This window comes from Pithys albifrons, chromosome 4, assembly GCF_047495875.1.
Source record: "Pithys albifrons albifrons isolate INPA30051 chromosome 4, PitAlb_v1, whole genome shotgun sequence".
NCBI lineage: Eukaryota > Metazoa > Chordata > Aves > Passeriformes > Thamnophilidae > Pithys > Pithys albifrons.
The window spans coordinates 2371483-2394941 of NC_092461.1; the positions used below are offsets into that span (position 1 = coordinate 2371483).

A 23459-nucleotide genomic window follows, 5' to 3' on the forward strand; every position below is an offset into this window, starting at 1 on the left:
TCTTCCATTAACAGTGAACTGTGGAAAATCTCTCCCATTTGGCAGCCCACATTAACATTTTTTTTCCCTGCAAAGGGGTTTCTTTCTCATGTCATCTAGTGCTGTATGTGTTACTGTACAGAAGGAAAAAAAATATTTTTCAACACAATCTCGACTTGGCTTTAATGTCCCACAGGGTGACATCTGACACTGCACTGAGAGAATAACACCTCTCTGGGCAATCTTTCCAACAGAGCCTGAAAATGAGCAGTCTGTGCCATTAACATGGCAAATGTAATTAGCAGAGCAGTATGAGTGAGCTTTTTTGCTTTTTTTTTCCTTTTTTCTTTTTAAATCAACATTTCCTAAAGCTGTTTCTCCAACCAAAGTTGCTCTGGGCAGTGGTGCCAGGGAAAGCTAAACTTGAGTGTGCCCAGAGAGGTTGTTGTTTTGAAGCACAGGGAGGGACATCAAAGGTAATGAAGTTGCTTGCTTTGGACCTCATTTCTTAATAAAGTTAATCATCCAGTTACCAACAATTAAAAAAAAAGGTGTTTCTAGGTGAAATTAGGTGATATTAGTCACACCACAATAATGATTTAAGGCAAGTGGAGCTTTGGCTTTAAGAAATAAAATGAAAGGAGTTTGAGTTGTGCTTCTTTGTCAGCAGAGAGCCAAAACTCTGGAGGAAGGTGCCCATGTTGTATGTTCAGACATTGTGACTCTGGTTTTGGTTAATTTGGATATAATCACACGATTATCACATCTCTGTTTATTCTGCTCCTTTCTCCTTGCAGCTGAGTGTGAAGACAGAGAGACCACAACACACTGCAGGAGTCACCAGAGATGCCCTCAGGAAGAGCTGGGACCTGCCCACGGGGTTTGCCTGAACACAGGTGGCCTCCCAGGGCAGGGCTGTGATGGAAGAGGGAATGGTGAGGATGGTGATTGCTGTTGAAACATGAAAGACTGGATGTGGCCAATTATGGAATCATTTAGGTTGGAGAAGACCTCCAAGATCATCGAGTCCAACTTTTGAACAAAGACCACACCAACTAAACCATGGTAGGAAGTGCCATGTCCAGTCATTCCTTGGACACTTCCAGAGACAGTGACCCCACCACCTCCCTGGGCAGCCCATTTCAGTGCTTAACAACCCTTCTGGTGGGATTAAGGATTGGCAGCAGCATGTCCTGGGATGTGGAAACCACACTGGTTCTCTGCTATCAAACCACCCCATTTCCTTCCTAAACACAGAAGCTGTTGGGCAGGTGAGGTGTCCTCCCTTTTCTAAAATATCTGGGGGTCACACTGGCATTCCACAAGCAGTGCAGCTGATTCAACACCTGCATTTAGAAGTGTGAAGGCAGGAATTTAATGTTGAAACAGAGCTGGTGAAAGGCAATTTGCTCACCTAGATGAATGCAGAAAGCTTGACTCAGAAGAACATTGTTGCATCAAAAGACACAGCTGTTAAGAAAATCCTGATAAACAGTCCATGTATTAGCAATAATTGCTGTCTCTTTTCACTGGGAGAAGTGATCATAAATACATTCTGCATTGCAAACACCAAGGGCATAGAGGCTAAAGGAGCAACATCATTAGGACTGTACTGATCATTATGTCTCAGCCATTGTTCTGCAGGAGCACCATTTCCACAGCTCTCTATTGAGCAGCCTTTTAAAGAAGGATCCTTAAACAAAAGAAAAACAGCAGTGGTTGAAAAGGGTTGTCTGCAAGATGGATTTTAAAATGTAGGCTGGATTTGGCACTGGAATGATAATAAGGAAGGTCTCCTTAGCACAGTTGCAGCAAAGTCAGGTGAGTCCAGGGTGGGATCAGCAGCAGGTTCTGAGGTTTGATGGACTATTCCCACATGCCAAGGGAGGTGTTCCCATGAAATTCCCACAGGTGGGTGGGTTTGGCTTTAATTTTCCATATAATTTTGATTTGGTAGGAAAATCTGTTTAACCACTTTGGCTGTAAAATTAGTGTATTTCCTGTCACACACAACCTGTAGAGCAGCTTTGATGGGCTCCCTCACAGGGGAGTGAATTTTTAGTCTCAGGCTGCACAGCCTTTAATCTCTGCTCTTTTGTTATGCAAGATGTGGTGTCTGCTGATTTCCAGAGGAAGGAAAACTCTCTGCCTGCTTTGATACTTCATTATGGCAATTCTGGGTCCCCAAAATAAAGTATAACACTTAGGCTGAAATTAACTTCTCTTTCTCTCAAAAATAATTTTTTTAAGTTTGTGCAAAGTTTGATTACCTTCATTTAGCAATAGCACAACACAGCAAGTTACATTTCAGCCACACTAAATGCAATATTCTTGTTTTTCTTCCTTTATCACTCCTTGAAAGGGTGTAGCTCAGATGGAAAACTCTTATCATTTTCCTCAGGAACAATATAAATCTTTATCTGTTAATGTTTTAATGTTTATCAGTTAATTATAGATCTTTATCCACATAATCTTTATCAATTAAGCATTCCAGATGCAAAGAGCATTAGCACATATTCAAATTACCACACATTAATATGTAAAATCCCCCCCTAAAAGATTCATTTTTAATATTTTCATTTTAAAAAAATAGCAAACAACATCAATATCATATTTGCTCACATGATGGCATCATGCTGTGATTAAAGTCCTTGATTTGCAACAGCCAACACACTGCCAGGAGCCTCAGACTTGTCATCCTCCCACTGGAGGCACGTGGGGGCACAGAGGGTGAGGAGGAAGGAGGCTGAAGAGTGGAGGAAGAATCCATCTATGAGAAAAGAAAATAACATCATCAGATAAACCATCACCACCAACAAAAAAAGAGCTGTGCAAATACGTACTTAGCACGACAGAAAAAAAAAATGCTTTGCTGCATTCGCTGTCAGAGGTGTGACAGAACATGAGTAATGACTTAATGAGCTCAAGGAAGATGTGCCAAACAGCTACCAAATAACATTTCTAAGAAACATTCACAATTAATGGTGACCTGCCCTGATCCCTTAGATGCAGGGGAGGAGAAACAAAGACTGCCTACACCAACATGCTTAATATTTCCTTCAGAAGGACCTGCAGAGGAAGAAACACCATCGAGTCAGTTCATAGGCAGGTACCTGCCCACAGACAGATCACAGGGTTTGTGTGCTCTACAAAACCATAAACAACCCCAGAAAAATGTCACAGGGTCACAATTCAGGGTGATGGAACCGAGGAGGTCCCTGGTCTAGGAGGTCCCTGGTCTAGGAGGTCCCTGGTCTAGGAGGTCCTCGGTCTAACTACTTGCTTATGGCCAGCCAAGGGATCAGACAAGTTTGCTCAGGGCTTCATCCAGTCTGGGCATGGAAAGCTCTGAGGATGGAGACTGCACAGCCCCTGTGAGCTTGGCAGTGCCTGGGGAAAAAGATGCTCCCTTCAGATACAAGTTCTATGGGCTATTGGTGTTTTTTAAGTGCTTGGCATAACATTGTCCTTGTGGACACTCAGGATCTGCTGCATCCATAGCAAACCAAGGCAAAATGCAGTGGTGATGGCAGATACTCCTCTGTGGAGCTGAGCCCTCACACTCCTTGTAAAAGCAGAAAACAGTGATTGAGTCTTGTTCATCTGGAAGTTTTGAGTGTGAGAACAAGAGCTTGGACTCTCCAGCTCAGCTTATTTGGCTTTTGGCACGAGCACCAAACTCGATGCTCGTACCTGGTCCTTGCTGCCTTCCAGCCATGGCATTACCTGCATGTGTATCCCTCACACTGCATCCTTGTTCCTCTCCCTGCCTTTTGAGGACAATCTGGAGGGAAATGTGTATTTACCACGCCAACTGAGGCGTTTGGCTTAAGCATCTGTAGGTAACAGCTCAGTAACCTTCACTTGATGGATTCATACCATGTGGGTACCAACACTTAAAGATAACAACGACTAATTACTTCACTGCTCATCACAGCATAAGCCTTATCTATTGAAAGTGAGTTTCTTAAGAACTAGAGGAAGATGCTACTCCCACTGGTATGTGCTTGCTATCTCTGATAGGTTTTCCAGAATTGTGCTTACCTCAAATTGTTTTCAAGCAATTACGCTCCATAAGTTGCCTTTTAATGTTAAGTTCTTCCAGTATTAAATTGATTTTTCTATCACACCAGTTCCTAAGGGTCATAATCAGAACAGATAACTGTTCCCTTAGGCACCACACAACTTCCAAGAGTTATCCTCTCTGGATAGCTGTGTGATCCACACCTTTATATGTTTTAACTACTGCAAAGAGCCACGCAGAAAGGGCCAGGGACTCAGCAGGGTCATCTAATACCACACTCTCCTTGATCCAGCAGCACAACTAACACATCCAGTGTCTCCACTGGCAGTGCCCCAGCCCCTGGCCCCCAGAGCCCCTCCCAGCCAAGCTGATCCAGCAGGCATCCCTCGTCATTCCCGGGAGAGGCTGACAGGTCGGGCACGCCGCCAGCAGCCGACACACAATCACAGGCACACAGGCTGCAAGTTGAGAGAAAATGTGTGGGATTTATTTTATTTGCTGGGGGGGGAGAGAGGCAGCAGAGGGGCTGGAAGGCTTTTAAGCAGTTGAGGCCTCTGACAAAACAGGACTGAAAGCTATGCACCATATTTCATGTAATTCAAGGCTGGACACATGCATGTGTTACTAGTTCTCAAAACCATCATGGATGGCAATTCCTCCATCCTCAGTGAGCTTTTCTGGCTGGGAGGCCAAAGGAATAGTTGGTACTGAGCCAAAGCACTTTAAAAATTTTTCCTGAAGGAGGGAGGAAGAAATGTGAAGCAGAAAGAAAGAAAGAAGAGCTCTTCTTTGAGAGCACAACAGCCTCTGCTAATGTTTCTTAAAGTTTCTGATGTCTTCCACTCACAACTCTCTCTTTTCACGGGTAAATCTCCCCTTCCCCTCTCTGCAGTTCAGGACAAGTTAACTTTGGGACAGAGTGGTCTGTCTCCTGATGGTGTCTGACTCTCACCTTCTGGGACAGCCATCACACAGTGACAGGACCACAACAGTGGGGGATGCTCTGACAGATTCTGAGGGTCCTCCCAGATCGGCAGGAATACATTGCCACAGCTTTGACAGATGTCTTACACTCATCTCTGCAGCTTAGGAGGGAGGTGAGGGAGGAGGGAAAACAAGGAGGAGGAGGAGGGAGGTGAGGGAGGAGGAAAAACAAGGAGGAGGAGAGCTGAAAGCTTTTCAAAGACTATTCAAACAGAGGCTTTTTTTTTTAAACAAGGCGAGAAATTAAGTGGGGAAAGTACTTTAAACCAAAACGTTTCTAAATGTATAGCTTCACTTTAACCACAGCTTCATTTCTCTGCCTGTCTCACCCCATGTTTCCATTATTGTCAGGAGAATGAACTGCATGCATGCCAAATCAGGTCATTCACAAATATAGAACCAACGTCTGTCATTGCAGATTTACCACTCCGACAAAGGCACATCCCTTCTGTCTATAAAATTCCTGATCCATTAGCAGGGCCAGCTCTCTGTGTGTCAGCCCCTTAACACTCTGTGCCCCTCAGCAAACTGGAGGCACAGCATTCCTGCAGCAGGACAGCCTCTGCATGTGCTCCAAAACAATGGCAGGACGTGTGGGTGGTGTCCATCAACTTTACAATAAACCCAAGTTTCTTCATGCAAAAAATTCACAGCGTGCTGAAAACCTGAGTGAGCTCTGCACAGACTCAGGGTCAGCCCTAAACCCACTGAGACCATCAGCCCTAAACCCACAGAGACCACCAGCCCTAAACCCACAGAGACCATCAGCCCTAAACCCACTGAGACCATCAGCCCTAAACCCACAGAGACCACCAGCCCTAAACCCACAGAGACCACCAGCCCTAAACCCACAGAGACCATCACCCTCTCACCTTCTTTGGAGATGATGTAAAGTTGCTGAACCATGTCCCCAAGTGCCACATTTGCATAACTTGTAAATCCCTCCAGGGATGGTGACTGAACCACTGCCTGTTCCAATGACTGACAACCCTTCCAGTGAAGAAATTTTTCCTAATATCCAATCCAACCCTCCCTTGGTGTAACTTGAAGCTGTTGTCATCTCAGTCCCATGGAATGAGAGTGAAGGAGAGCCCAGTTCCCCAGACTGGCAGGTCTCTGAGCTTTGACTGCCTTGAGTGCAGTCAGCCTAATGGTTGTGTTCTCCCTCATACCTGTTCATCTTCAAGATGAACCTGTGCTGTCTAAATATGCTCTCACAAGATGTTCTGCCATCACAGAGCATGTCCAAATGACCCTAAGCCAGCAACATCTGGGGATTCTTTTAAAACAAAGCACTGCTCCAGTGCAAAGCCTGATTTTTCACTGTGAAACCCTGACAATCAGTCAGGACCTCAGTTCATGCTGGACAAAGCAAGATTTTCATATGGAGAACTTGGGCAAGGAGACATGAGGCTGATTTCCAGACTTCTTAGGAACTAAATGTATTATCTTACTGAAATGCCCAAAGACATAGAGGAAAACTGAAGTAGAGCAGAACTTCAAAAATCAAGATGAATGTCCTGGCCTCTCCTCTCTGGTCACACCAACTTCTCACAGTGATGTCCCAACTAAACTTCCCACAGGGTGAAGTCTCTGCTCTCCATTGTGGACCACACTTTTTGACAAGTATGCCAGTTAGTAAGAACAAATAAATAAATTCTAATAAAAAGAAGCAATACCTGGCTTTGTGCAGGAAATTGGTGGTGCATTTAAACCTGTGATGTGGACATAGTGCTGTGCAGCTAAACTGAAATCCAAATTTTAACTTGAAAGTCTCCACAGATTTATTTGCCATCATGGAGAGCAATTAAGTTTTCTCCAGTGGACAAAGCGTGGCTGTTAGATTGTCAAAAAAAAACCCCAGAATCCACATTTCAAACAGAACAGTGGATAAAACACCTGTTCAAGGCACTGCAGTTAAGCCTTCATGGATTTGTAGTTTTATTTTAGAGCTTCAAAGGATTTTTCATTTTTAAAAGGAAGAAAGCAAGAAGCCCATGTAAAGTGGGCATTTACTGATGGAACTGAAGACAATGAAGCTGACAACATACAAGGCTCCAGCTAAAATTAAGCCTCTCTACAAGTCACCTTTAATCCCATAGGCAGATGTGCAGAATACAGAAGGGGAAGGGGTGGGCAGGGGACTCAAGAACTTACTTAAGTTTGTTCCATTTCCCGAGGAAATCACAGGAGAACTGACTCCTTAGGAAGGATTAAAAGGGAATGAACAGTAACATGGCAACAAAGGAGAGAGGCAAATATTGCCCATGGAGACAGTACTACAGAAAAAGGCAAGAGAAGGCAAATGTGGTGTTGTTGGGGTGGCAATACCATGTATGGCCCTGTGTGACACAGCCTGGAGAAAGCCTTTGGATTTCTTCCACTCCTTCCCTTCCTGTGTGCTATGAATTGATAATGTGGTTGCTGGCATGGCTGTCCAGCAGTTCCTCGAGCTCTGCCACCAGCTGATCCATTCTGAGAGACAGGTTTCCTGACAGACTGGATTTGGTGGGTCCCCACACAGACACAGACCACAAATCAAACTTGGTTCTGGATTCAATGCTCAGAGCTGGAGAGAGGAGTGGAGGGAAGAAAAGCTCTAGGAATGGGCCCCAGGATGCACTGGCTTAAACACCCTGCTGCTTGCTGGAGGACCTGAAATATGAATACTTTGCAGAAATTAAATGAGTAAGCCTCCTTAGGTACAAAAACCTCATATAATAAACCTGCCACAGCTGAAGAAGTCAAAAGCTGCACTGCATTCCTGAGGGGACAACACAAAGATAGGGGGAAGGAGCAAAGGACAGAGCCCTCAGCTGCATCTTTGCAAGGCTTGATTTTGTACTTCCATGCCAATGCCACTCTTACATGAAAGCCTTTGAAAAGCCACTACTTTTTAGGTTGCTTGTCAGTATTTCCAACTAAACAACAAAGTCCAGCAAACAACACCAAGAAGCTGTTCCAGGCAGCTGCAGCACTGTTAGCCTTATGAACATAAACAGACCACTAAACCAACCAGAGATCTTGCACCCAGATAAATGGGTGCTGCCTGGAGCTGATGACAGATGGTTTTAGAGCAGGTCAGGCATGTGGTATCTATGGAGCATCTTGTATCATATGGAAAGCAAATTCTCTTCCATGTGGTTTGTTCCAGCTGAAGGAAAACAAAATCCTTTTTGATTTTATCCCCACACCATCTTCTGATCCCAAAGATGACAAGGAATTAGCATAATTTCCTTCTGATTCACTGTGATAACCTTCCTCAGAAACTCAGGAATGGGCGGTGAAAGCCTAAAGCCTTTATTGAGAGCACACATACTGGTTTACTTTAAGTGCCTCTGCTTATGAACAACCCTCTCAGTCTGGTATAGTATCCCACTCTTTATTGTGTCCCTCTTAGTCCAGTACTGTGCAGGTTAACTTGGGTGACAGATAGAGAGGGTCAATCACAGAATCACAGACTACTCTGAGTTGGAAGGGACTCACAAGGATCATCGAGTCCAACTCTTAAGTCAATGTAGATGTACTGCCCACTAGAAGTTTTCTATTAATGAAATTGAACCAAAACAAGTTTCTGTGTGGACTATAACCCAGAGGCCAATAGCACCTTTAAGAAGAGGGATCACTGTCCTAAAACTGTGCTGGAACAGAGCAGGAATTCCATGGCCCAGATGATTTTTTTGCTTTGTGCTTTAACACAAAGAATGGTGGAGAACACATCTGTGTATTATGCACATCATGCTCACACCACCTGGCCACTCTGTCCAGACACCACCTCTGAAAGGACAGTTTCTAGCTGTGGGTGTCTTTGCAGCACCCTGAGAGGGTGTCCAGCAAAGCCAAACTGTGGCAATGCATTCTCAATACGTGGCTTGGAGGACGTCATGCCAGAAATGGATGGATGAAGAAAATCCACCAGCCACTGAGAATGCTTTAACAACTGATGTTTTTAATGTGGTTTAAATGTACTGAATGTAAAGAGTGCATAGTCATTGCTTGTTCTTCCCATAAACCCCTGCCAGGCCAAGGGGCTGGGAGAAGGACAGTGACCTCATATTTCCTGTTACCCCCTCCCATTGAATGTAAATCCCCTTACTCCTATTGGCACAAATCCAGACTTCCCTCTTGTCCCTTATTGGTGAGTTTGTATCCCTCCAAAGTCCATATAAACCTGTACCCCTGATTAAACTTCCTCTGTGTTCCTGCCTTCGCCGGTGGCCCCTGTGTGTCCTTCCTGGGGGCTCTCAGAGACCACATGGTCGGGGTGAGCAGAGAGCACCCACTTCTCCCGGGTTAATGGACTGATAATCCAGGACCAGGAGATTCCATATCGTTGCAGATTCCTTCAGCACACAGAATAACGAGGCTACAAGAAACCAACCCTCATACCAAACTTTGTGCAAGGAAGCAATGATATATATATATATGTGTGTGTGTGTTTGGGGGGGATTGGAAAGGAGACCCCCAGCTGATTTCATGTGCTAATGATGTTCAGCCAGTATTAGTCCAGGTCAGTGATGAACTCCTGACCTGGAGGGAAAAGCCTCTGCCACTGGTTTGCAATCCCCTGAGCTGCTCAATCCCATGATAATGTCATTTCTGAAGCAGCGCCAATGGAGCAGAAAAGCAGCAGGCAGGACAGAAGGCATCCAATGCTAATAGCCACTCCTGAACACAAGAAAGAGTCTAATCCCTGGCTTTCAAAGGCACTCAGCCCCCACATGCTAAAAAGAGGAAGGTGGGAGAGCTCTACCCCAAGAGTGCCAGAGGATGTGGGACAGCAGGTGCACATGTACCTGAGAATATACTTTTTCTGAATGCACGAGGAAACCTTATGTTCCCAGGCTTCCCCAGGCACAATCAAACCACACCTTTATTTTAAGGGCACTGCCAAATAAGTGGCTTGTTTGAACTTGTCTCAGTCAGGAATTGAAAACATGGAAAAGAAAAGAGGAGCAAGTGACCGGATGAGACTCTGTGAGAGAACTGGAGTCTGACAGATTGATGGAAATGGTACTGCTGGCTCCGGAGCTCCAGCACAGCAATCAATGAACACAATGAAAATGGTGAAACCCCTCCCCACACACACATATATGTGCTTTTACACAGAAGTTGAGTAAATAGAAGTGCAGAACTCGGGTGGCTTCCCTTGTTCATTTGTCCCACCCAGGGGGAGCTGGGGCTCTGCTCAGCACTGGGGGGAGGATTCAAAAGAGTTGATTTAGCAAGCTATGAAACATATTCTGCATGAAAATGGAAGGAAATACATCCTTGAAAAGCAAGGCAAAGGGGGTCGGGTGGGAAGAGACAACGTCATGAGATGTGTGGTCACACAGCTCCAAAGTCCAGTGGATTTACACGGCGGGTGAGAGAGAACTCTTGTCCTGCTGCTGGATAAATATCAAACTGCCTGGAACTCTGTTAAACACCTGGTAGTGATTGGTGTAATGAAACACGCTGCTGCCTCCATAAATCCCTGTGTATGTGTGCATACACACACATAGATACCTCTGTGAGTTAGAGATCTCCAGCAAATAATGGTGATGAGGCGAAATTTGAGTATGGAACAAATGCTGCTGATGCCAGTGGGGTCACACTGAGAATAAAACTGGAAAGGGCCATGGTGTTCCTCTCTGTCATCCACTCCTGGGGGATAAATTGCAGCCAAACATGGGCATGGCCTGCACTCTTCCTTCATTTGCCCTTTTCCAAATCTAGCATCTGCAGGCTTCAAAGAGGAAGGAAATTTCATTTCCACTGGCTGGATTGCTGAGTAAGAGGGAAAATTTGCCACTGAAGCAGAAGATAAAGCAAAAAAAAGAAAGGGTAGAACAACTTGATTTCCAAGCAGTGTAGGAAATCAAGTTTTAGGAAAATGCATCATCTTTAGAGGGAAAAGCACTTCCTCTTTTATCTGGATCTTTAATGGTGCCCCCATTCCCCACCCTTGGCATCTGGCCATGTCTTATCCTGCATGAAAGGAAGTGCTGCTTCTTCCAAGAACACTTCCTCCTCCTGATTAATTCAACAGTGCATCCACAGCTTTCCCTGGAGTTTTTCCACAGGAGCAGCCAAATAAGGCTCAGAGATAACTAGTGCATCTCTTCTTGCTCTGTATAAACTGGGAGCTGGACATCCACAGCTGATTTGGAAAAACAGGCAAATCTGACAGCGAACAAAGCACAAGATGCACATCATTTGAGACATGTATTAAGAAGGCACTCAAGCATGTATTTGTTTTGCATAATGCTTTCAATCTGTTACAAAATGCAAAGCAAACCAAATGAACCAAAAGAATTGATATCAATAGCTCTGTCCAGTGATGGAGACGTTAAAAGCTGTGACCCTTCCCTTCCCTGCACAGAACTGGCAGACAAATCTCCGTGGCAGCTGAAGGGAAGGCAAAAGCTGAGTGGAACATACTGAACACAGTGTCTTCCCCTAAGAAAAGAGCTGGCATCTCATGACAAGATCGATGCTTAAAGCTGGAGCTGTGGCAGCCAAGCTGGGAGCTGCCAATTGCTGTTGGTTGAGTGTTTGACAGGAGATTTTACACGCCCTGGCAGAGAGGGTTACAGAGGCCCAACACAGCACAGTTAGTTTGGGTTTTCAGAGAGCCAGGATGAACTTCTGGAGACGTGGGACAACCAGCTCCAGTTCCCCAGGGCTCTTTTTGCCCTGAGAAAACTGGGAACAATTGCAGTTCTCTTCCTCAAAAGCATATTGTGATGATGATGCAGTATAAATTGGGATATGATTATGGTTATGGGGCCATCTAATAGGCAGCCATAAAAGACAGTCAGGCACCCAACGTGTCTCTCTAGCTTATATAAATGGATCCCTGAGGGCAATGAGCATGAATAACTTATGAACTGCCAATGCATCTGCTCCATAAAGAGAGAATACCATGAGTTTGCCTCACTGTAACCTCCAAAGTCGATATTCATGTACACACAAATGGTTTGGCTCCTAATGGGGAAAACAGCTTGGAAGTGCACATATGACAGTGGGGAAAGTTGGAGCAAGTGCAGAGGGAAATAGGAATTCCCCAGCTGCATTTCAAATAGAAGAAGAATCTTAGATGGCCTGTGCTGAACTGCCTTCTGCAGTGCTGCAAGATGAAGCTTTGGGGCTATTTGTCCTTAAAGTAAATCCAGGGAAACTTGTGACTGCACCCTGTGCATATAAATGCAGATGCAGACACAGAACTGACAGGAAAGGGGGAAAATAATCCACATTTTTCGAGTGTCCCACTTGCTCTCCCCCACAGTTATATTTTCATATGGAGGTTTTGCATCCATCTAAGTCAAATATGAGCAAAACAGGGTAGGCCCTAAGGCTCTAAGATAACCCAAGTGGAACAAAAACACATGAATGCACATGCAAATGCCATGGAAAGTAGCACATGTTTTAGATACTGCTGAGATCATATGTTGATATGAACTAACAGAAACCTCTGCTTTTCATCCCAGCCTTCACTGGCTACACATTGGTAAGCTACATAAAAAGCTGGCATGTCTCTCACAGGAGGGTGTGCCACAGTCAGAGCACTGGGAGGAAACAGAACCTACTCCACTGGAACCTGCAGAGCTGTAAAATCAAAATGCTCTGCAGAATTGAGTCATACGCTTTAAATTCTGAAATTACAGGTAAGAAGAAACACAAGAAGATTTGTGGCAGCCTCTGAGGAAGCTGCTTAGACATCCTGGAGGAAAATGGTGCCTTCAGAAATCCTGAATTGTTTTCTGAAAGTTTTCTTGCTCTGCAGGACAACACTGAGTCTCAAAATTCTTCGTGAAACAGCATATGGAACTTCAAGCCACTTCTGACAGAAAAATAAATAAAATACTGCAAAGAACATATTAGTGCCTGCTTATATAATATACAAAACTCTTGGAACTCAGGAAAAGATAAATTAATGTGACACTACTGGAAATGAATGAAAGATCTTTTGCTGCTTTGAAGTCGGTAAGAGGCTAAATGCATATCTTGTTTTATTTTTTTTAGCTGAGGTTATGTTACATAAAAGTATATTAAAACATTACATCAAATGCTCATTTTTCATGTAGGAGAGATGGCTTTGGGCCTCCTGAAGCAATATTTGGAGCAACAGCTTTCCCAAAAATCATGCTTAAATGATTCCAATTGCATTTTGCTATCTCTTACTATTCAACCAGACCAACAGATATACAGGATATGTGACAGCATTTTAGAATTCTTTCAAAAAAACACATGGAACTTTGAGCCTAAGCTCTGTTGTTTGCTTACTCTGCCCTGATTACCTCCTCAAAACTAAATTTTCACTCCATGAACAGCCAGAAACAGATGCTCAGCTAGTGCCAAGCAGAACTCTTTCCATGATCTTCAGTCCTTTTCATTTTTTGGCACCCCAAAATGGCCTAGTGGAGGAAAAAGTTCCCTGTATTGGCAATTCAAAGCCTATTGACATCAGGGCTTGCTTTTCTTAGTTACCTTTTGCAGACTTTTTTTGAAGCAGTCCACAGAGACCTTGGAATTGACAGAGCACAGGCTGAAAACTGCATTTCAGTAGAGCTGCACCAATTTACAGCAGATTAAAACCCCAGGTTTTAAAGCTGGCCAATGGCAATCAAATTAAATGGCTGAATAGGAAGTGCTGCAGGAGGGTTGCACAGCCCCAGCAGAGGTTTATGTTGGATGAGTGGAACACTGTTCCACCCTTCTTCTTGCCTGGGGCAATAAAATAGTTCCTGCAAACCCAGAAGCTCTAATTTAAAATAAATTTGAGGCATAGTTGTTCCTGGCTCAGATTAAGGCCTATGAGCTCCAACAGAGTTGGAATGAGTGGCCCAATACAGGTAATGGTCTGAAGTTTATTGCCCTTCATGCTGGGAAGACATTCTTTGAAGGCATCAGCCACAGTGCTGAGGCTGCAAGACAGCAATTAAAAAGGCACTGATGTCCATAAGCTGCAGAAAAAGCAGTTGCTGCAGTTTGCTGATGAGTTACCAGTCAGGCCATAGGTGTGAGAGCCACACTTTCCTCTCCCCTCTATTTTTCCATGCTCAGCCCTCAATGGCTGAGGTCTGGTGTACCACATCACTCTCAGCTTTGTGTTGTTACCAGTCTTAGTGGTTCTCCTCTGGTCCTGCCTAAATCTCATGGCCAGGTCTAGTTCCACAGCATCATCTCCCTTTCCTCCCTGCCTTCCATGGTGGCAGTGAGGCTGATGGTGGGGCTGACTTCCTAACTCCCTGTCTTACCCCTCCATCCTTCCTCCCTTTTGTCCTGACCCTGATTTGGGGCAGGAAATCTCCCCTTTGCTCCCATTCAACTGCTCCTGCAGGGGACATGACCAATCCTCAAGAAGGACCTGAATTGTCCAAGGGAAACATGACTCAGGAAGAGGCAAGAGCAGGAAACAATGACCAGAGAAAAGAAATGCAAATGGGAAAGGTGAAGCATCTTTGGAAGAAAAACTTGGGAAAAGGCATTGCTAGAGGGAACCGCAGTAGCTGCCACAGCAGCACTGAGGGCTGCCCTTATCCAGAGGTGAGAGGTTTGATGGGATGGAGAAGGAATCACCCAGCTAAGGAGGAAGCAGGGACCTGACAAAGGAGAGAAGGGAGAGAAGGGAGAGAAGGGAAAGAAGGGAGAGAAGGGAGAGAAGGGAGAAAAGGGAGAGAAGGGAGAGAAGGGAGAGAAGGGAGAGAAGGGAGAGAAGGGAGAGAAGGGAGAGAAGGGAGAGAAGGGAGAGAAGGGAGAGAAGGGAGAGAAGGGAGAGAAGGGAGAGAAGGGAGAGAAGGGAGAGACGGGTCAGCATGGAGAGCAGCAGTGCTGTTTCATGGGAAATGCTGGTCAGGGAGCAATGGCAAACCAGTTGGGTTGTGTTTGCTGGTGCACATGGTACATGAGAGAGGGAAAGGCAGAAGTCACCCATGCTTGTTGGGGAGACCTGCTCTGCCAAGCTCCCTGCAAAGCTGCTGGCCTTTCTAGCAGTATGGAAGGATTTCCCAGTAACAGCACAAATTCAGGAGACAAATCCCTCACCATTATTCCAGCATTTTTCACACCCAAGAGGATCTTTAGCTGTGGACCAGCAGTGGCACAGACTCACGCTCTTTGATTAATCTTTCATACCATCTGCTCTCCCTCCACCTATCCATCATCTTGCTGCCTGAGTGATGATTACTGCAGAGTGCAAATCACCCACCATCATTCTGGCTGATAAATTATATATGAAGGGCAGGACGTGGTGAGTAAGACTGAACCCAGTGACATGGGTTTATGTCTGGGGACAAGCATGGGTGCTCAGACACCCTGATGGCCTGGCACACTTGAAAACAGGCAGATTAGATTAGATGGAGAGGCTCCAGTGGAATTAGTCCAGGTTTACACAGGTGTAAGTGAGATCAGAATTGGCCTTCAGTCTGTGGAAAAACATCACCTGTTTGTGAAAGGAAATTTCAGGCACATGGAAAAGACCCTATCCTTAATTAATCACATGGAAAAATTATAAAAATATGGGCTAACCAGCAACAATGGCACCTTCTCTCTACACTACTATCATCTTTGATGTATAGACCTGCTTGGCAACCACGGGTGTTGGTTGATCATCCCTCAATCTGGGGAAGAAGAGCCACCTTCATTTGCTTTAGTTTTATCCATTACCTGCATAATGAAAAAAATAAATGGAAAAAAAACCCCAAACATGTGAAAGAGCAGCTTGAGCTGAACTGCAGACCAAGGGAAAGAAACTGCTGACAAGAAGCACTGAAGATGAGCTCCTTGCAGGGCAGTGCTGAGTGCCACCCCTTCCTGACTGTCTGCAGACAGAGCTGGGGAGGGAAGCTGGAGGTGAATCCCACAGGCATTGTGGGCTTTCCTCTAGAGGGCAAAGATGACACCAGGGAACATTCTGCTGTGGATTTACTTCTTGCAATGGTAAAGGACAGAAATGAAGAAATCAAGTCATTTTTCCACTGGAAGGGGAATAAGAAGCACTGAACAAGGGTGTTACCATTTCTAGTGCCTCTGATTCTGCACCAAGCCACAGGCAACCTTGGCAAGCCTGCCAAGATATTTCTCCCCTTGTTTTCTGAGTTCTCCATGTTTCAAGGCCAACTTTTATCTTGTTTTAAACACTCTGCAACATCTTTTTTCCTCTCGAAACAATGCACAGAGCGTGAAATAAACTACAGAGGCCGAAAACTATCATTATAACATGCCCCAGAGACATGAAGTAAAGCACCCTCCCCACTGTCCCCACCTGCAGCTCAACCCTGAGGTTGGTGGAAGGGCTCACAAAGGGCAGACAACCCTTCACACAGCACAGGGAACAGCAACAGCATTTTTGGCCAACAGTGCCAGGCCCCAGGCAGCTTCCACCCCGCTGGCTGCAGGTGGCTGGGCTGGTTCCTCCCCTGCTATCTGTGCATGGCTGGCTGAGCAAGCTGGGAATTCAGGAGTTTTCCAGGGTCTGGGGTGACTCCATGGTGTTCAGGCAGCCTCTACCAGTGCAGTGACTAACACACCTTTGCCACCTAACCCACAAAACACAGCCATGACTTGCAACTGATGATGGACCTCCTGGCTCACCAGAAACCACACCTTGTGTACCACATTATAGCACATTTTCTTGCCAGCACTGACGAGGCCAGAGACCAAACCTTCCAGCTGGTCTGTAAAGTCACATGCCATAAAATCTCTGTTTAAATCTGTCATCCCTTTCAGGGCTCTGTCCTGGTGTGAGTGTAACATGCCTGGAGGAGATACAAGAGAACTGCACATCTCTGGGGTGCCCTGGAGGAGGCTACACACTGTTCAGGCAGCAGACCTTTAGAAGAGGCCATCTGACCTTGGGGGAGGAAGCTTAGCAGGGACTGGGAACCAGCATTACAATTATCCCTTTGCCTTCTCAAAACTGACTCATTACAAATTAGTATTAACAAAAGGAAACAAAAGACAGAGAGGTGAAACTTTCCTAGTCCCCCTTTCCTCTCTGACCTGAGAGCAAAACCCACCTCCCTGCATCAGCTCTCCCACTGGGCTAAGGATGACAGGAAGAGTGCAGCATGGCTGTGGCCACAGTATTTAATGTATTAGTGGAAGGAGTTCAGATGAACTCAGCTCTGAGAAATATCTAGAAATGCACTCTGGATAAGAGCAATACTCACACAATCACTGTGCTAAGCACAAGCCACTTGTGTGGGGGAGTGGTGGGAAAGGAAGCTTGAAATTAGGTAAATTATTCCAAACTTTATATCCTTCAGAACTCGAGGGAGACACAGAACGAGGGGAGGAAAGACCCACTGGGGCAATAAGACTTATTTCAGCTTCTCCTGAAAACAAAGACACATCCCTGGATGTCTGCACTCTGGCACTGCTCTTCCCTGAGAAGGAAAATGTGTGTTTGGGGATGCTCTCACAACAGTGGGAGTTGGTTTTACACCACTCCAAGAGAACAAGGGAGGCTTTCTGTGTCTAATCACATGGGAGAGATCTGTTCCTACAGCCCAAAATGCTTCAAATAGCGGTTGTTTCTAATGGAATATACACTGGGCATAATTGATGTCTCTTATTGTCAATCCCACCTCAAAGCTTGACTTGTGCCATTTACAAGAGAGTTGTGAATAAGAAATAAAACCAAAGAGTTGCTTTCTTCCAATTCTCTTACTACTGTCCTAAGTAAAATGTTGAAACTAACAATATGTCAAAAGTATTGCTATCTGAACATCAGGCTCAAATTTTCTTGAGTAACTGAAACCAGCAGATCTGAAAATATTCAAAGTTAAATGAAACACATTTCAAATTTTGCAGTAGATGAAGATCTCAATCTATTTTTATTTTAAATACCATTCAGATGGTTTTATTTTTCCTACTGAAGAAAAGAATACGGATTTCATTATTTAAGCTTCTGGTATCCAAAACTACCATAAAGAGTCAGCTGCTGAGGACTTGCATTGCCAGTGGTTTGGGACTGTAGCCAAAATCACAGATTACCAAAACAAATCCATCCCTGCATGGGATAGAATGGAATGGTTCAATTTGAGAAAACCTGTTGGTCTCTCCTTACACAAAATGTTTAAAAAAAACCCCCATACCTGAATTGCAAATTAGAGTGTCCCAAAGAGACCTTTTGTTTGGTTGGAGAAACTCAAAGGCAGGGTGGCCAGAACATTCTGTTTGGAGACAGGGGGTGTTAGGGGATTTTATCACATCAAATATTTGCATCAGACATGGACTGCCAGCAGCATGAGGTCCAGCATTCCTTCCTCTGCTTGTTTGTAACTATACATAGGGTAGAGTTTCTCAAAGCCTGGGCTCTAATAGGAAAAAGGCCCATATCGTATCAAGTTATGGGAGCAGCAGAAAGAGAGGCTAATTATGGAGTTTTCCAGCTTGCTCTTATTTTCTGAGAGTTGCTCATGGCATCCTAGTGCCTTCCTCAGGAAACGAGTGTGAACACATCCACCTTTTCCCAGCCCTCTGGGAAGGACAAAGCTCACCTGTGGGACACTTCCCTTTTGCAAGTGGTGCTGCTGTTGGAGTGACTGCTGAAGGAGAGAGCTGGAGATGAGTCTTACATTCAGACACGTCCCTTTTGAGAATGGTGCTGCTGTTGGAGTGACTGCTGAAGGAGAGAGCTGGAGATGAGTCTTACATTCAGACACGTCCCTTTTGAAAATGGTGCTGCTCTTGGAGTGACTGCTGAAGGAGAGAGCTGGAGATGAGTCTTACATTCAGACACTTCCCTTTTGAGAATGGTGCTGCTGTTGGAGTGACTGCTGAAGGAGAGACCTGGAGAGGAGTTTTACATTCAGACACTTCCCTTTTGAGAATGGTGCTGCTGTTGGAGTGACTGCTGAAGGACAGAGCTGGAGATGAGTCTTACATTCAGACACTTCCCTTTTGAAAATGGTGCTGCTGTTGGAGTGACTGCTGAAGGAGAGAGCTGGAGATGAGTCTTACATTCAGCCCTTGAATCTGGCATGGGTGGGGATCATTTCACTTTGCCTGACTTTGCATCCTGTGCCCATGGCCTGGCTCCTGGAGATGCTCATCTTCTCCTTTCTGACAGCTTTATCCTTCCAGAGAAGTGAAGCTGCCACAGGTGCCCATGGCCAGGGAAGGAGTAGGAGCTCTCAGGTGGTTGGCATCAGGCAGAGTAAGACAGACAAGTGCTGTCAGCCTCCCCCTCACATGGGAGCCACTCTCAGGAGTGCCAGGCACTGAATTAGCAGAGACCTCATCTTGCAGTTCATGTTGTCTAATGCAAGACCAGTGGGGCATAAAGTTTCTATTATCTGTGTTTTAATAATGGATGAACCTCCCCTCCCTCTGCTCCAAAAAGCCCTCCATATAACCCCATCCTTGGCAGATGACACAGCTGCTCCTTTGTTTGCTCAGCTCCCTCCAGATGGGTATTTGGTGCCACCTGAGATGAGTGGGCTCAGGGAACATTTTGTTACTTGCATTTGATTTTTTTTCTGAGCTCAGCTCTGTTTGAGGGTGTTCATTTTGCTTTTGTGTGAGCCCTGAGGATGACCAGGGCATAAAGAGTGTGCTCCTGGACCTCTGCATTTTCAGCTTCACTACCTAAAATATCACTTACCTGTTGACCAGCTATTAAGGATGCCAAGGAGTATTATTATTCTCTTCTCCCAGGCACTCAGCAATAGGACAAGGGGGCACAGGCTCAAGCTCTGCCAGGGGAAATTGAAGTTGGAGAGCAGAAAAAAATTCTTTGCAGAGAGAGTGCTCAGGCATTGGAATGGGCTGCCCAGAGAGGGGGTGGATTCCCCATCCCTGGAGGTTTTTAAACTGAGCTTGAACGTGGCACTGAGTGCCATGATCTGGTAAAGGGACTGGAGTTGGACCAAGGGTTGGACTTGATGATCTCAGAGGTCTTTTCCAACCCAATCCATTCTATGATTCTATGAATGGCAAAAGTCCATTCAGACAAGGGGTCCTCAGATTTGGATCTCCAAATAAGGCCTTGATTCAAATGACTCCCAGGTTACAGAGGGATGAATATTGAAGCCACCATTGTAAGAGGTTATTTATTTTCTGGTCTTTCTGACTGCTTTTCTGAGGACCAGGACACTCTCCTATGTCACAGTTAATTTGGAGGTCCAGGTTATAAGAATTGTGCTAAGGGAATGCTAGAAAGAGTTGAGCAATTAATCAGTATTTTATAACAAGTGTTACGGTAACAAAGAAAATTATGTGCCAATTTTTAACTGAAGAAAAAAAAAAAGCAAACTCAAAACAGGCACAGAAGCACAGAGAGGGGAAAAAGAGTGGGAATGGTGAGGTGGGAAAGCACCAGAAGGAGCAACAGAAGGTTTTGCTGGCCCCCAGCTCTGCAGGTCACTGAAATCACAGCAAGCCATGTGCAACTTCTGAGGAGACCCAGGTAGGGAAGACAATAGACTGCTGAAAAAGAGGGACAGCAGTTAAGAGATTGTGAAAGAAGATGAAGAACAAGGTTGGAACTTTAAGCACCCAGACAGAGAGATGAAAAATTATGAGGAAACCCTAATGATTCACAGAGGTAGGAAAGGATAGAGAGATGAAAGCTGCTGAAGAGCTCCAAGGGTTTGTGAACAGGCAAGTAAGGGAGTGTGAGCAAGTAAAATCTGCTTGTTTTATAATAAAACCACCTTCCTCTTCTGTGAAGTCTTAACTTTCAGCTTTGCTACAAATGCAGCACTGTTTGCTGCAGAAAAACAGCTAATTCCCTTGCTGCTAAGGCAAAACTCAAGATAATGTGGTGCACTGGGTACATTACAAAGCTATTTCTGGGTGTTTACAGCTTGTTCAAGTACCCACACAATAAAACTCCAACCTCCCTCACTTAAAATTTCTAGGAAAAATACCCCACCGTGTATGCATAAAGCAGTTCTCAACTGACAAAGAAACCCAACAGGACTTTATTTGTTCTTGATTAGCCTTGATGGGACCAACTTCAACATTTAGAGGCTCCAGATTCACTTCTTCATCTTGGGCCATACATCACTTAAACAAAACCACTTGGATTGCTGTCCTAATAGCTGTGAATTTCTAGTTCTTTTCCTGGGGAAAACACCACAACAGTTTCTATGTAACAGTTCATCCCAAAAACACAAATAAAACTCATTCATTTGGTTCAGACATGTCAGTCAAGACAAGAATTATAGACCTGTTTTGTTTCCAAATACGATCTGTGTGACACAGGATTAATCAATAGCCCACCATTCCCAAAGCACATTGCTGAAATCACATCCAATTTTCTGACTCTCAGACCAAAGAAATTGTACACAGTCGATTTTAATAGTGAAATGGTTATACTTATCTTTTCCAAACAAGATTATATTATATCAGAGGAGCAGAGAGAAGACAGAAATTGAACTCCTTTCAAAGCAGGACAGAAGGGAGATGGCACGTGGCCAGCAGGAGATGTTACAACCTTAGTCCATCTGCACTCAAGAAGTGACCTCCTTTCCTAGGCCATTGGATGTGTCCCACAGAGACTGTCAACAATAAGGGCCAGACAGAAATCCTCCCTCTTTAATTCCCAGAGCTTCAATTTGCAGTGAAACAAATGTGACAACTATTGGATAAATGGTATGATGGCTCTGGTACAAAGTGCAAGCTTGGGTTGTTTCCCTCTGCCTTCTGCTGGAAAACCCCACCCATCTGTTCAGAGGGAATTAAAAGCACAGCCCTTTGCATGTCTGGCATGTGCTGATACCAAAATCCAGCCTGCTGGAAGAGGTCAGGCACAGTTTGCATCCCCAGCAGCAGAGAAATACAGAGCTGTTTTAATGGAACAAATAACATGCAAAAAGGGGCACCCTTCACTCAAAGGCACCCAATGGTGCAGGTGAAGAAATGCCCATGCTGATTCTCCAGGGAAACCAACAGCAAAATCAATCAAACATATTATCATAGAATCATAGAATGGATTGGGTTGGAAAAGACCTCCAAGATCATCAAGTCCAACCCTTGGTCCAACTCCAGTCCCTTTACCAGATCATGGCACTCAGTGCCACGGCCAAGCTCAGTTGAAAAACCTCCAGGGATGGTAAAAATTATGTTTTCTCCTTTAGTAGTTCAGTTTACAGGGAAATGTACACACACTGCAATTGGTTTGCATTTGTGTGTTTTCATGAGCTGGGTCCATGCTCTGAAAATGCTCTTCACCCACTTCTCTGTCCACCCACTTTGAACAGCAGAACAGGTTTCAGATTTTCACTTTGACCAGTTAAATGAGGATAGCCAAAAATTTAACAATGACAAACCTTTTCAGTTTCATTCATTATTTTTCTTTCAGTAGCAAACTGCATATTATTAAAAGGCTTATCTTCTATTTTGTTGCTTTTACATAAGTTCAAAGGGAAGATGCAGTTATTAAGAATCTTATGAGAAAAATACTTGGTTTGTCTCCCTGTGAAGAGATGCCAAGTTAGAAATTTACTGGAGACATTCTCACAAGCAAGACAAAAGTTAGTGGCATATCAACCATAAACCCAAATATATCTATTTTCCTCTAAGTGAATGAGCAGACAGGTTTGATCATCTTTTTATTTACCACCATATGATCAAATCAGTTGAATTTGTCTGTCTCATCTTGCTGCAATGTTGCAGAACCAAATACTTACAAACATGACTTAGAAAAATCAGATACTTGGAATACATAAATTCTGAGCATTTACCCAAGTCAGTAAATGCCAAAGTGAAATTACTAAGTTGGCAATTTTTCATCCCCAGGTGATCACTCAAGTCCCAGCTTTTCAGGTTTTACCTACATATTTTGACCCACCAGTGGGTTTAGATAACAATAAGTGTAATGGTCAGACTTTCTGTGGTTAAACTTAACTCCAAGAACCTCAATATCATCCTACATCTGCTGTAGGCTTGGCCTTGCTACTCCAGATGTCTTTACACTGCAAGACTGTAGGACAACTACCTAGAATTTTTTAAGAGGTGCCTTGTAAGCTAAGGGAAATCCTGTGAAGCCAGGACTGACTAACTGTAGTCAGTTCTTTCTTTTCTGAGCAGGCCAGGAAAAAAGAGGACAATTTCTTGATGTTCACAGCCTCACTCAGTACAGTACAACTCTCTAGAAAGTCTACAGAGTTGGAGTTGGACCAAGGGACTTGATGATCTCGGAGGTCTTTTCCAACCCAATCCATTCTGTGATTCTGTGATTCTATGATACAAGAGTTAGGAGTGTGCAATAATTACATGGCTGGGACTTTATGAAGAGAGCAATAACATTAGGAAAACTGCAAGGCTAATTTGCTATTCAGGGATTTTTTTTTTCCTCCCTAAGTCATATTTAATTACTCTCCTTGTTTCCTTGCCCCCCAACTCTTTCCCCCCTCCCTTCCTCTCTGCAGAGCTGTGGAATTTCAGCACTAAAAGGAGAAGCTGATTATGCTGCATGCTGGCACTGAGCTGGCCAGGCTGTACACAAAAGATCATGAATAGGCAGGCGTGGACTTGC

General features: G+C 44.5%; 1 long non-coding RNA gene across 1 annotated transcript in view; it reads right to left on the reverse strand.

The window, feature by feature from the left end:
* Positions 1 to 2532: 2532 nt before the first annotated feature.
* LOC139670816 (uncharacterized) overlaps positions 2533 to 23459 on the reverse strand; it is a 233454-nt gene continuing 212527 nt past the window's right edge. The window contains exon 5 of the long non-coding RNA XR_011697574.1: positions 2533 to 2749. This is a non-coding gene — a long non-coding RNA (uncharacterized lncRNA). The remainder of the gene's footprint in view (positions 2750 to 23459) is intronic.